The 15,174-nt window shown below is 39.0% G+C and overlaps 1 protein-coding gene and 1 pseudogene across 1 annotated transcript in view; both read right to left on the minus strand.

Annotated features, from left to right (window-relative positions):
• The window catches only part of Ofcc1 (orofacial cleft 1 candidate 1), a gene marked incomplete at its 5' end in the record, with an annotated part of 272,407 nt that overhangs the window by 21,580 nt on the left and 235,653 nt on the right, over positions 1-15,174 (minus strand). The window lies entirely within an intron of this gene.
• On the minus strand, positions 10,921-11,001 carry LOC113456894 (annotated as a pseudogene).

Below are 15,174 nucleotides of genomic sequence, written 5' to 3' on the forward strand. Positions count from 1 at the left end.
GGTCTTACCGGGAGTGTATCTTCCCAGGAGCGGGGAGCATGGTGTCTCTCTGAGGCATCTGCTCCCGAGAGCAGAGCTGTGGAGTCTCTGACCTCACTTCCTCTTCCGCCCAGCATTCTGCTCCTCCCACTTACGTTCTAACCTATCAGGTCAAGCAGCTTCTTTATTAAATCAACCAATGACCTTCCTCCATCATGTGTGTGTACCAAGGACAGGCAGAGGATTTCTCAGCTTCAGTTCAGCTCTCTTCCCCCCTGTTGACACAACCTGCTCAACCTTCTTCCTGTTCAACAGTTCACCCATCGAGATTCAGAGATCCAGACTTGAATTCAAAATCCCTGTTCTCAGCATTTCACCTCATACCTGGGCTCTACAGCTCTGCTCTCGAATCCTGACTCCAGAAGCTCCACCCCAGCACCGTCCTGATTCCTTATTTCATCAATACAGACTCAGGCCATTTCTGCATCTTTCTGGACTCTACTGCAGCCTCTGTAACTTGTATTCTTTCTGCAAACCCTATAGATGCATATAGATATAAACATATGTTTACTGTGTGCTGGGTGATATGGGAGGTAAGATTAGAGACAACGACAGACAAAGGACCCTGCATTCACCTTGGCCAGCTCATCAGGTGTATGGGATTATATGACAAACTGCTGCCACTGCCACGGCTTAAGCATGAGAATTTATTATTATTCAATAGTTCTGGCATTGTGAAAAGAGGAAAAAGTGTATCTCTTTTTTTTTTCACATGGCATGATTATGACACTTGGTGAAGCAGAAGAGTGTCCCTTGCTTCTTTTCTCCCATGTCTTGGAGCGAGGCTGTCCCCTAGAACCCTGTTTCCTCCACTTGTCCATATCTAGTTTAGCAAGACCACCGCTGTAACCTGTGCTCCTGATGTCCATGGCAATTCTCCCTTTTATAAGTAACAAAATTGTGCCAATCTAGCTCTCTGTAATGAGGCAGGAACTTTTATTCCCGTTTGTGTCACTTCCTGTGGTTGCATTTTATCTTCTCAAACAGTTCCAATGGGATATAACCTACAAGCTCCCTGAGACTCCAACCATAAGCATTCACTGATATTTGAGTTCAGGAATGTCTGAATCTAAAGTCATGAGCTCATGGTTGTACTGTGATTCAGCATTTGAACATGGCTGTGAACATACTACTGTGTTTTTTTCTTTAATATGCAGTCACAGGATGGGAACTTGTTTACACATGATTCTAGGGGCTGGATTTTTCCTTTTCAGACCAATGCTCATATGGAACATTCTGAGTTTTCCATGCTGGGTCTTGGTGGAAACATTCAAAATTAAATGTAATATCCAATGTCTAATGTCCATCCTTTCCACTAACTTCCCATCGGAGTACTCAAGATTCTCTGGAGACTAACTAGCAAAGACACTGGACCACATTTTTCTCTGCATTTGGGCCATAGAGGTTGTCCAAAGCAGTGATACTCTTTTTTGAGTTTCCAATTGGCAAGTGTTGGGATCTTTGGGATACTAGAGGTACAAAGAGGAGATCTCGAGATGGAGTCATCCTACCTTCTGAAAGGGAGACAGAGACAAAGGGGAAAAATCCAATACAGCTTCCAGAAATAGTCAAAGGAACCCAAACAGACATTCCCCTCTGAAGAGAGGATTTTCAGTTACCTGCTGAGGTATTAAGCTTTTTCACAGGGGCTGTGAAAACACCCTACCTTGCAGGTAATTGCTGCATCTTCTAACTTACAACCAAGGAACAGCCTCCAGCAAGGAGGGATGCTTGCCTTTAAGACTGTAAAAATCTCCCCAGGGTTAGGAAAGTAGGGCAAGGGAGGGAAAAAAATGTTTTATAACAGACAGAACCGGAAGAGCAGCTGATCAGAGGTGGATACAGAGGAGGAGAGAGATGAAGAAATCACCCTTCTCCCCTAGATCATGCAGTTCTTTCTGAGCAGTCACTGTACGTGAACACAATTTCCCTGTAATTCTGCTCTCTTGCCTTTTAAATCTGAGCCCTTAAGGTCTAGCTGCTGAGAAACAAACAGTGTGGCAAAGTGACCCGTATGATATTTGCTCTCCAAACCAAAAGCCCGTATGTAATATTTCCCATTAAATTTTATTTCAGGCCACAGAGGCAATCCAAGTGGAGGGCGGGAAGATCTGCTAAAGCAAATGCCACACCACCTAGACAGTTATACCTAGGGTAAGTGGGAGAGAAAAGGAGATGTAAAGAAGGAAGTAGGACATCATTTTCTCTAAAGTGCATTTTCTACGCCTGCTTTTGCTCCTCATTTTGTAATGAGTAACGACTTAGCTACTTGGCAAGATAAGTAACTTCCATGACAAACTGGAGTCCCCTCTCCATCTGTAAATGCACAGTCAGAATATAACCACAGCATTCTACTTTACTGCATAATCTGAGGTTGGCTGCATAAGTCTCTCTCCTGTCATCTAAAATCCCTTCGTCAAACTGCCAAACATGTCTAGCATTGCTAGGGAAGCCTAGAGTGAGTTTACAAATCTATTGAGACAAGTGGATGGAGAGACTACACCTCTGAGGAGCGAAGCTGGCCTCCATCTGGAAGCATAAAAACGTAAAGGGAATTCCCGAAATGCCAGGTCCGCATATAATAATTCTTAAGTGCAATTCATCCTTCAGTAGGAAGGCAAGTTAAGGGCTGTGGTTCAAGAGTAGATGAAACAGGCCGGAACAGGTTCAAATACTGCATATTTCACAATGGAGCTTAATTGCCACAGGACCAGGAGGCTGTTAATTGCATTATAATAGTTCGGCATGAAATTAGGTCTGATGTGAATGTCCTTATAGTGGAATGGCTTATGTTATTATAATTATGCAGTGGTACATAGATGTACTGTGGAGATGTATTTTTCTAATAGCTTTGGAATTGATTTCCTCTCTTTTCTTGCTCGTATTTACACTCGGTTTCTAAGGGTGGAAAACCAACCAGAGGGAGCCAGGGTCAGGAAATTAGGTCACGCTGGATGATACAGTGGGTCTCCTGTGGATTTGATGCTAGAGCTCCAAATGAGTTGTGCCTGATGATGGTGATTTTATTCACCATTTGTTTAGGGCCAGGCTATTTGGTTTAAAAAAAATGGGTCTCAGTAAAAGGCTTACCTTTTACAGAAATGCTTGCTTTGTTTTATCTTAAAAAGCAATGTGCTCCTCAGTGTACTGCAGCTGTAACGGAATACCAGAGACTGGATAACTTAATAGTGAATAGAAATTCATTTGGCTCACAGTTTTAGCAACTGGGAAGATGGAAAGAGGGAGGGTTTTTGTGGTACAAGCACCAATAGCAGAGGGCATAAGAATAACTAACAGAAGGAACCAAGGGAAGGGTGGGGTTTTCTAACAAATGCACTCCTACAACAGCTAGCCCATTCTTGCAGCAACGACACCCATTCAAGAGAGCAGAGCCTTTTTTGACCCCTTCATTGAGTATTAGGCAATGTTGACTAAGTTGCCGGTACTTGAATCTTTTTTAGGGGGGACACTCAAATCACAGTATTCTTTTTAGAATTAAAAGAAATGTATAATTAAATGCAGAACACAATGCCTGTCTGCGTTCTATGCCCTACCATACAGTTCCCGAGCTTCAGGCAAGGGGCTGGAGGTTGAAACACACAAACATACATAGTCAGAAAGACAGAGACACGGACCTCTAGTTACTGGTAAGAAGCCCTTTATTCAATAGCGCCATGGAGGCTTATATACCCAACAGTCAAGTGGGCCAACAGGTGAAAACCTTATCCTCCGTTCCTCAAGGCAAAGCAACACGTGCTCGTGAAGCAGAGCTGGTAAACAACTTTGACACAGCCTTTAGTAACACAAATCAGAAGGAAAGTAAAGATCTCTAGCAGGGAAGAGCAGCTGGAGGCCAGAACTCCAAATGGTCCCAACAATTAAGGTTGTATATGTCATCCATAAAATCAATTTTCTAATATAGACAAAAATCTCAGAACTGTAATTATCGTGTCTTATTTAAAATGTCAACAGCAGTTCATAGAACACAAAAGATGTGGCAGCCGAGTAGGTTTTTTACAAGGTAATGTCAGATGGCCTTTCTTGACTTGTCCAAAATTTACACTTTGGAATTCAAAATCAGAGTTGACTCATTTGAGAACTCAGCCAATGGCCTTCCCTAAACACATGCAACCTGAACCACACACAGCATCTTGGAAGAACATTCACATTTAATGGTTTTGCTTGGTATCTTGCTATTTTTGACTCTTGGGTAGTCTATGTTTCTCAGGATTTTGCAACATTTTTCAATGTATTTTGTGCATTTCTTCAGAATGAAAGACCATAAAGTTGACAGAAGCTTACCAAGGTAAGTTAGGGCAGCTAAAATGGTTAACCGTCAAGGTTTCCTTCTTTTTTTTTTTAATTTTATTTATTTATTAAGGATTTCTGCCTCCTCCCCGCCACTGCCTCCCATTTCCCTCCCCCTCCCCCGATCAAGTCCCCCTTCCTCATCAGCTTGAAGAGCAATCAGGGTTCCCTGACCTGTAGGAAGTCCAAGGACCACCCACCTCCATCCAGGTTTAGTAAGGTGACATTGCCATCAGGGGTAGGAAAGAAAATTGGAAGCAACATAGAGAAGAGTAATAAATAAAATGTGGAGTGGCCAGCAACTTAAATTTTTATTCAAAATTTTCTCTGCTCACTTGAGATAGGGATGAATTATGTCACTGGAAGAAAGTTGACACACCTCCGTGTGTGCTTTTGTGGATACACTATATCTAACGTTTGCTATTGGACAGCTCCACTTTTTGTAACCACCAAATTCACATGTATCTGCTAATGGGAACTATTTCACACACGGCTGTACAAAGAAATCATTAAGAATTTCACTTCTGGTTATAGCATTACTCAAAACTCTGAGAAGCAGAAATAAATATGAGAACAAAAGTTGGGGGGCTGTTTTATGAAAGGATAAAAATCACAGGTCTTGGCAGCATTCCCATGGTCTTTGCCTCTGGATATGCATGCAAATATTCATAATGGTGGCGGTGTGGCCATATTTAAACATCCTACAGATTAATCTCCAAGCCAGCCTCAGCTTAGAACACCCCCCACCCAGCCCTTCTGCCAGTCTTTTGTTTACACCAGCTAAGACTGAACAGTGCTTTAAAGAGAGACAGCAGGGGTCCTGGAATCTGAGGAGAAAAGAGGAGTGGGGATCCATGGACATGGGATTGAAGATACACAGAAAAATCAAAAATGGGGGGGAGGGTAAGAAAAAAAACATGCATTTTCTCCAGCCGCCTACAATGACTATAGATAAATCATACAGATGACGAATTCATTGTTTAAATGCAAATCAGTCCTAATGGTGTGGTCGGCCCTGTTTCCAACACCTAGATTGCACTCTCTATCTCTAGACTTAAAGAAGAAAAACTTCAAAGTCAGAGTGCCAAAAGAATATATTGTTGTTGTTGTTGTTTTTTTTTTTTTTTTAATGAGACAAAATACCCAGACCTTCAAGTTTAGAGTCAGTTTTTCTTCCCCTGAAAGTTAAAAGTAAAAGAAAAGGAAAGTTGAAGGTTGAATCTATTAAATCTAATCTTTTACTTTCTAGGGTGACAGAACTGAGGGACAGCAATGAAATAGTTTAGACACCCAATCGTGGAAGCCAAGTGATCTGAAGGAAACAAATTTGACCAATCCATTATTTTTCCTTTTTGGTGTTAAAACTTGAAATCTGGCTCCATGGACCTGGTCCAAATGTGACTCAAATTTGTAACTATGTCCCTATGTCACTGGTAGGAAGAGCTTGTGCTATCAGCTGATACGAAGAACACTGGCCCTTTAAACTTTAAACTATATTTCAAGCAGATGTGATGACACAAATCTATAATCCCAGGTACTCGGAAGCTGAGCCAGGAAGATCCCATGAGTCCAGGAACTGGAAGCCAGCTGGGCAACGTGAAAGACAGATTCAAGGAAGACCTGAAGCTGCCACCTTCCCTATTGCTTTGTAATCTATGACACTGTAAAAGGAAATTCTTTCTATCTGGAAAACTTCTACCTCCAAAGATGGCCTGTTGTCAATGCTCACAACTAATACCAGATTCTTAGCACATTCTTTGAACTGACTTCTGTGCAATGGTAGAATATTGTCAAAAAAAAACCCAAGTGAAGAGATTGTGGGTCTGTGTGTGTGTGTATTTTATTCAACTTCCAAGATTAAAGCACACCCAAATTGGTTCCAGAATCATCTGAAATGAACAAAACCACATGAATGAAGAATAGAGCATTTATACTGTGCCTTATTGGGAATCCCAGTCAAGTGGTATAAATTGACTGCGTATCTAGAGAGAACTGGTGATATTGGTGGACTCATATCACCCACTGAGCATGCTCCAACAAGAGCTTTCTAATAGGTGTTGGTGAGCGTTCCCCAGACATGTGCATGGCTTGTACCCCTCCCTCCATCAAAATTGCTACAAATGTCACCTATTAGTGAGGTCCACCACCCAAAGGCAAAAGCTCCAGCCCATCAGACATGTGCTCTACCTTGTGTTTGGAATCACACTGACTTACATAAATGAACACCAAACACCCTAAGCATTTTTTTGTTTGTTTGTTTGCTTTGCTCTTTTCTGTCTTTCTGTACACAGACACAAGCTTCACAAAGCAAAGCCATAGGGACTGGCTAGTGAGAGACACTAAATAAACATCTATTAAAGGAGTAATTAAATGAATTTAGCAAATTAAAAGGATTCAATATTAAAGGACACCTGGGGTTTTGTTTTGTATTATTTGGTTTTTATCATGCCTATCATTGGTGCTTCTGAAATCCGTGTTCCTATTTGCCAACTATAAATTGTTTTATAGACATATTATACATGTATGAATATATGTGTATATAACCATATGCATATGAATATATGTACGTATCTCTATACAAATAATCAGTGTTTCCCATTTCCCCCGGCAGTGTCAGTGAAGTAAATTCTCTGCCTACACCCGACAGTCAAGTCTGAACTCCTCGTTTCCTAATCCAGGGAGTTCTTCTCAGCCACTCTTTCATCGCCTCACCCCACCCACCCCACCCACAAGTCAGAGACTGCCATGGCATGAGTCTCCTGGAATAATAGCCCTTCACACACACATAAAACTTCTGAAACCACAGTGCGTTCTGAGACAACCGACTGTGTCATTAAACAGCCCTATAATGAAAACAAACAAACAAACAAATCCTGATTTTAAAATATGTATATTGTACCATATGTTTATGAGTGTCTTGCCTGTATGTATGTACATGCACCATGACAAGCCTGGTATCCACACGAACCAGAAAAGGGTATTAGATAATCTGGAACTGGAGTTACCGAGAGCTGGCAAAGTGAAGCCAAAATGTGACCACCAGACTCTCTCACCCCTGGTATTCAGGCTTCTAAATGTCCTTTACTATTCTTTTAAAATACATTTAAAACCAACCTGGTTGGGATAGAAAAATATTCCTGAAGTCCTCATTAAACAGAACCAAGGGACATATTTATTTATTTTGGAATCATATATCTTTCCCTTGTGTTGACAAGGCTGGGCTATGGAAAGAAAGCATTTAGGGCAACATGGTGGTAAAGAATGAACTTTTGATATGTGGTCCTAGAAAAAATAATGTCCTGGGAAACAGAAAGTCTATATTATAACCTGTATCGGTCACTAGCAAATTTTGGGTCTCTGTTTCATCGTCACTACAATGATAAACTTGAGTTAAATAGTTTCTTTGACATCTTCCTGGTCTAAAAGATATGTTACTGTGCTATTAAGTATAAATATGTATGGTATATACCTATATGTCACCTACATGTATGTATATTACAGACACACACATATAATATCAAGAAGATATTATATATCTTATATATAATATATATTACAGACACACACATATGTAATATCAACAAAATATCATATATATTGGATCATTATTATGATCCAATACACATATCCAATTGACCTAATGAGGATGTTCTATCTGGAATTCACCAAGGCCAGCTGGCCTGGGTCTGAAAAAAGCATGGGATAAAACCGGACTTGCTGAACATAGAGGACAATGAGGACTACTGAGAACTCAAGAACAATGGCAATGGGTTTCTGATCCTACTGCACGTACTGGCTTTGGGGGAGCCTAGGCAGTTTGGATGTTCACCTTACTAAACCTGGATGGAGGTGGGCGGTCCTTGGACTTCCCACAGGTCAGGGAACCCTGATTGCTCTTCAAGCTGATTAGGGAGAGGGACTTGATCGGGGGAGGGGGAGGGAAATGGGAGGCGGTGGCGGGGAGGAGGCAGAAATCCTTAATAAATAAATAAATTTAAAAAAAAAAGAAATCTTTTGGCAGCTCAGCCCAAATAACACAATAACACCTACCACTAATACCTGATCTGTGTGCAGCCTCCAGTCAGAACTAAAGAGGATTCAGAAATTTCTCAAGAGCAATGCTTTGACTATCAAGAAACTTCAGAACAATAAAAAAAAAAAAACCCTCTACAGAGCATAATCTTTTGGGTCCTTTATTGTTTTAATATTCTTTTTCATTATTTGTAATTTTAAACTTTTATTTTTGACAGAAATTTATTCAGCTTTTTTGAAACATAGTTGACAAATTAAAAATTGTGTGTGCGTGCATGACGCATAGTATATAATGTGTGTATACTCAATGCGAAATGGTTACAATCAAGCTGGATTATAAAATGTTGAGGTGCTTGATTCCCTTCGAGTTGATGTCTGTTTGTTGTTGAACAAAGTCTAACTTCATTTTTCTAAATTCGAGTTTCCAATTTCCAACACTAGTTGTTGACGAGACTCATTTCTCCACGATATATGTTCTTCCCTTTTTTGCTGAGGACCACAAACGTGCCCACCTATTTCTATGCCCTCCATTCATTCCATTGCTCTGTGTGTTGATTTATTTGCCGGCATTGATCACGGTGACTTTGCTGTACACGTTGAAATCAGGCAATTTTGCTGTTTTACTTTCATGTTTGGTCATAGGGGAGTATTTGAGGATTTATATAAATTTCATCTTTTCCATTTTTTTTGTACAAATGTCCATTGAAAATTTGATGGAGATTGCATTGAATCTGTAGATTGCCTAGAGTAGTCTGTATATCATAGCTATCTTTCAAACTATTATTATTACTTTCCTCTACTTCTTTCACCATTATTTAGTAGTTTTAGCCAACATATCTTTCACTTCCTTGATTAAATTTATTCCTAATTATTTTTTATAAAATGCTATGGCAAATGAGTTTGCTTTTATGATTTCCTTCCAGGATACTTCATAAATAAAACTACTACTGTTTTTTTTGTGTTGATAATTTATCCCATTATGTTCCTTAATAATTTATTAGTTGTAATAATCTTGGGTAGAGTCTTTAGAATTTTCTATATATAATTCTGTTTTATGTAGAGTGATAATTTCCCTCTTTTGCGATTTCATTACCTAAAGCAAGAAGAAAGTATGATGCATGCAAAAAAAATTATTAAGAACTAAAACAGGAAAATGTGGCATCAAGAAAAAAAATCAATTTATAAAAATCAGTCGATGATGCATGCACTAAAGCCAGAGAACAGAAGTTATACAGGGGCTGGTGAGAAGCTAAAATCACTTGAAGTACAAGCTGTGGACTTGAATTTTGTCTTAAACTCTTGGCAAGTTGAAGAATAGTACTAACTTGATTTCATTGTTCTCTGACCTCCACATATACAGAATGTCAACTCCCATTCATCACCATACACCACATAAACACACACACACTATATAAGTAAATAAGAAATAAATAAAAAATAATAAATAGAAATTTTAAAAAAGAATAAGTTTCCCTGGGTGCTTAAATGAAATTCTATTTTTAAAGATTTTACTATCCTTATTAGGCTTAAGTTTAAAGAAGTACAACCAAATGACTGATCTATGTCCCTCATGTGGAGAATTATGATGGACATTATCAGGAAGTGAATACTACAAAGATACCCAGTCAGAAGTGTTTCTACACATAAAAATTACAGTAACATAAAAAGCAGTTTCATTGAGCTGGAAAAAAAAACTATAGATACTGGAAGAAAGAAACAACAGATAAAAAAATAAATAAAAATTAATTATCTAATCTGAAGAAGAGAGAAAAATAACAAAAGCAAATGAAGAAAAGAAATGGTCTATGTAATGACCCAATGAATAGAAGTGTCTGGTGCCAAGCTTGACTAATTGAGTTTGATGGAGAGAATGGACTCTCTATTCCCATGGGTGTTCTGAGTCCACATTTATATCGTGCCCCCTTTAAAAATAAACATAATATAAAAAATGTCCAATCTGAAGAACAGAGCAAAAGGGAAATGCCAACTAGAGTAAAGCCACATCTAATGGATCTGAGTCTTCATCAGAAACAAAGTCAAAACCAAAAATCAAAGGCTATGTGACAATGGAACAGATCAACTCAGAATCTGAGCTGACTGTGGTAGTCACAGTATAATCATTGATGTTTGACTAAACATGGTAACAAAGTCTCTAAAGACACATTACACCAACAGTTCTTGCATTACTAAAACACTGTTCGCACAATAATGTGCATTTCCAGTTCACCATACTTCCGTAACTCTGAACTCAGTCTTATTCAGCAAATAGAGCTCTAGGTCTATATTTTAAAAGGATTTTTATTTTTAATCATGTGTTCTTGCATATGTGCATGTTAGTGCAGTCTTTGTGGAGGCCAGTAGAGGGTGCCAGATCCTATGGAGCTAGAGTTTCAGGTTTGTAAACTGCAGGACAGGGATACTGGGATCTGAACTTGAGTCCTCTGGAAATACAGCAAGTGTTCTTAATCACTGAACCATCTCTCTGACTGCCTTAGGTAGATTTTTATCATTCCAAGAACAGGCATAAATGAAATATCTGACTCCAGGATTTCTAAGAATTTTCCTGTTTTCAAATGTGCACTAGTAACAAACTATAGAAATGATCCCTGAAAGTATAGTCCCCATCCACCCCTGTTATACACCACACACACACACACACACACACACACACACACACACTCAAGTTTCTATATTGTTGAATAATTAAATGCTTTATCTGAACTTCAAACAACATCAAATGAAAGACTCTGAAAGCAGCTACAACTTTTTAGCAATAAACTGGTGCCATTGTTGTCAAACTTATAGCTTCATTTTTTCTTTTTTTAGCAGCAGCCCCATGAGTATCTTGGCCCGTACACACACAACAGTTTATTGTAGTGTAGAAGGTCCTTCTGTTTATGTCTTGCTTTCATTGGTTAATCAATAAAGAAACTGCTTGGCCTGATAAGGCCAAACTTAGGTAGGCGGAGAAGACAGAACTGAATCCTGAGAAGAAGAAATCAGAGTCAGAGAGCCACCATAGAGCTGCCAGAGACAGACGTGCCAACTCTTTCCTGGTAGGCCACTGCCATGTGGTGATACAGATTAATAGAAATGGGTTAAATCAAGATTTGAGAGTTAGCCAATAAGAGGGTAGAGATAATGAGCCAAGCAGTAATTTAATGAATACAGTTTCTGTGATTATTTTGGATGTAAGCTAGCTGGGTGGCCGGGATGACAAGCAGCCCTCCTGTTACATTATTGTTTACTTTTCAGATTTTCTATCAGTTCTATTTTGTTCTTAAATATCAACTAGAATTCTCTAATTCCTTGGTAAGAACAGAAACAGAGAGAAGATGAAACTTCTACTCCAGTGTTCACTGTATCACATACAATTTTGAGATAGAACCAAAAGCTTATAAATAAAATGAAAACTATAAAATGCACTGAGTAGCCTTGGATTGACTGATGGAAAGATTAGAGCCTTGAAAGGCATAATTTCATTATTAAAAATTGATCTCAAAACTAATGAGTTAAAAATACTGAAACCTCTGTGTTTATATCTGAAAGGTATTGTGTTTATATCTAAAAGGTATTGTTTGTCATTTAACTTTGGCTAAACTAATCCAACAGAAAGAGAGTTGCATGTTTCTAAAATATGTACAAACTGAAAACATCCAGTTCAGTTGGCTAATGTTCTTGATAACAATATATTGGCCAATGGTTTCTTGAGCTATGGCAGGAACTTAGTTGATGGAAGAAATGATCAGTAGAGAAGAGTAAGCTGGAAAGTGGCTGGGGAACTGCAAACTTGGGAAGACAAGCAACTGGGGATCGGTTCATGTCCTGGAGCTACTTCAAGCAAACAGCTAAGACACCACAACCTGCAGCTATCTCAAAATGTCTGTCACTTGGACAGCTGCAATTCTACTTTTTTCATCCTTTGTCTTCCGTTCACCTTTTAGTTCCAGGGTTATCTAATTTCCACTGACAAATAAGTCACTGTCTGTGTACAGGAAATGATAGAAAATTCTGTATTTGAGGTTACAAATTATTATCATCACCAAGTTTACTTATTTAAGGTAACTTATCAGGCTGTTACAGGAGTTTATATGGACTATGTATCCCTACATCCCCCCCCACACACACACGCACACATCAAGAAAACACTTTCCTCCAAACCCTTGGTGTTGACTAAGGTGTGTGGGGGATGATCTGAAGAATTCTTGAAGGAGAAATGATTGCACTAAGTCCTAAGAGTCAACTATAAGGAGCATAATTTAGTGTAATTATTATCACAAATAGTAACCAGGAAAGCAAGAAATTAACTCTTTTCATAGGTAACCATAAAAATAACAAGGGAAAGGTGAATTATTCTCAAAAATTTAACCGGGGGTGTCTCAAAAGGCTAAAATTCTAAAGAGAATCAAATTATATACCCTCAAACATTATATATATATCAGAAGCAAAACATCCCAGGAAGACACTAATAATTACTAATAATTATATAGTAATGTGTGGTCTTTGAGACCAGGTAATGGACAGGGAACAATGGGCATGCGTCTTGAAATGAACGAGAGAAACAAGGCGGATCAGAGAGGTGGTTCGAAGTTCGGGGACCAGTTGATCACCCACAGGGACTTCTCAAAGATTAAACATCAGAAAGTTGCAGAGAGCACACAAGCCCGAGAATAAATGAACCTTTAGAGCGAGAGAAGATGTGTGGAGCACAGGGAAGGCTGTCATAAAACACGCGCTGCATAATAGATGATGAATCAGTTCTATTATTTAACTTTCCCAAAGATGGAACAATATGGAGATATGCTAACCATCACAGTCAGCGTTAATTTACAGTGGGGGAAATAATTAGAATCTCACTTTTTCTGAAGAATGGGGTGAAAATGTAAACAGCGCTTCCCTCCAGGCAAGTACTTTATCAAGTTGACAGGTGCATTTGAATTACCATGGGTGGGGGATCTAATAGGTTATTTATGTGTCATTTTAATAGAAAGACCCAACCTCAAGATGGACAGCAGACTTTATCAGGACTGCTGTTTGCAACTAATCCTCCAATTTAGCACCCCATGAAAATACCTGCAACAAAATCTAGCCATTTTTCTTTTACACTCCATTATGGAAAAATCAATATGGGTGCTATTCATCGCAAATCTCCAGCTTCGCGGGTGCCTGAGCCACAGAATAAAAAAAAAAAAAATCCAACTGAAAAAAAAAAACCTGACAGTTCAGCACTCTGTGTTGCAGAGCCCTTTGCTTAGGGTTTTATTCCACCATGTCCTGCCACCCAGAATGGCTCAGCTGGCCTCGCCTATATTCCAGGATCTAATATATATTGCCCAGTGACCCTAAATCTGATTATTTGAAGGTCAATTCATGTGGAGTTCATTTTAGAGCTCAGAATAGGAGTCACTTGACTTCTACACTTGATAGATTCAATTTTTATATGCCTTTTAACATTCAAGAAAGGAACAACAATGCATATCCCTGTAAACACTAATTCAGTCAAGCCACACATAAGGACTAGGCACGTCACTGTTCTAAGGGTGTTCTGAGTCATGCCCTGATAACCTGTTTCCAGGAAAACAGTTTTTGTCTCCATTCTGAAATATCCCCTCTAGTTTGCATACCCCAAATTACATCTGTTCAGTGGAAGCAATTATTCTATGTATCAAAGAAAATCCACAAGTTTAGTGGATTGTGGGTCATTCATATCCACCCACCACAGAGTCACTGAAGCTAATAAACAAAAGGTTCAAAACTTATCCCCTCTTGTACACAACTGCCTCAAAGCAAGAACTGTATCCGATTTCTTTCTTTACCTCCAAATTTTTCAAAATTACCTGTTTGTCTAGCATTTGCTAACTTGACAAATATTTAACAGAACAAGAATCCATACATTCATTTTTGGTACTGGATATGTTAGCCACCCCTTCCCCAATAGAAAGGGGTAGAAATCATAAATGCTTTCTTGCCGTCAACCTTTTAGTAAACTTAAACTTACCCAGCTGGCTCTATTTTCTGGAGCTGTGTGACTGATTTGCAGATGGGCTCCCTGAGCTCGAGCTCCACACACCACCATCCTGCCAGGAAGGCAGACAGATAGAACCTGAAGCTACATTTTCCGACCAGCCCTCAAGCATGAGTCTCAGTTACAGAGGCTTCTTCAACTCACTGTTGATTTCTCTCCTGCATAGCCCATAACCTAACCAGTAAGAAGAGCAAGTACACCTCTGGGGGTTTTAGTAATTAAATGATAAGCTACTATAGATCTGTATGCCATTTTGATGTAAAGTTTGGGATTCTACAACTTTTAAGCTCAAAATGTTAATGTTTCTTTATCGCCAACTTTCCATTCTTTAACATCTTTCAAAAACTCAAGTTGCTGTGTTTTATAACTACCCTTGTTTCTATTACATTACAATATGCCTCCCTTTGAAAATAATATTGGAAATAACCAGATGTTATTTATTTTATATCATTGTCTAAATGAAATGCTATTTATTGAACACTCTATTATACTCCAGACATATTCATAAACCATGTTGCATATTATTGTAGGTCTAGCGGCACAACCTGTAATCTCTGCTACTTCAGAGTCTGAGGCAAGAGCATCCAGAAGTCTATCAATCTTAACTACAGAGTCAATTCAAGGTCAGCCCAAGTAATTCTGAAACTGTACTTTAGTACTAGAATTTTTAGCTTGTTTCCAAATATGGAGAAAGAAAAAGACAGAGACAGAGAGAGGGAGGGAGAAGGAGAGGAGAGGAGAGGAGAGAGAGAGAGAGAGAGAGAGAGAGA

This window comes from Microtus ochrogaster, chromosome 16 (genome assembly GCF_000317375.1).
Source record: "Microtus ochrogaster isolate Prairie Vole_2 chromosome 16, MicOch1.0, whole genome shotgun sequence".
Lineage (NCBI taxonomy): Eukaryota > Metazoa > Chordata > Mammalia > Rodentia > Cricetidae > Microtus > Microtus ochrogaster.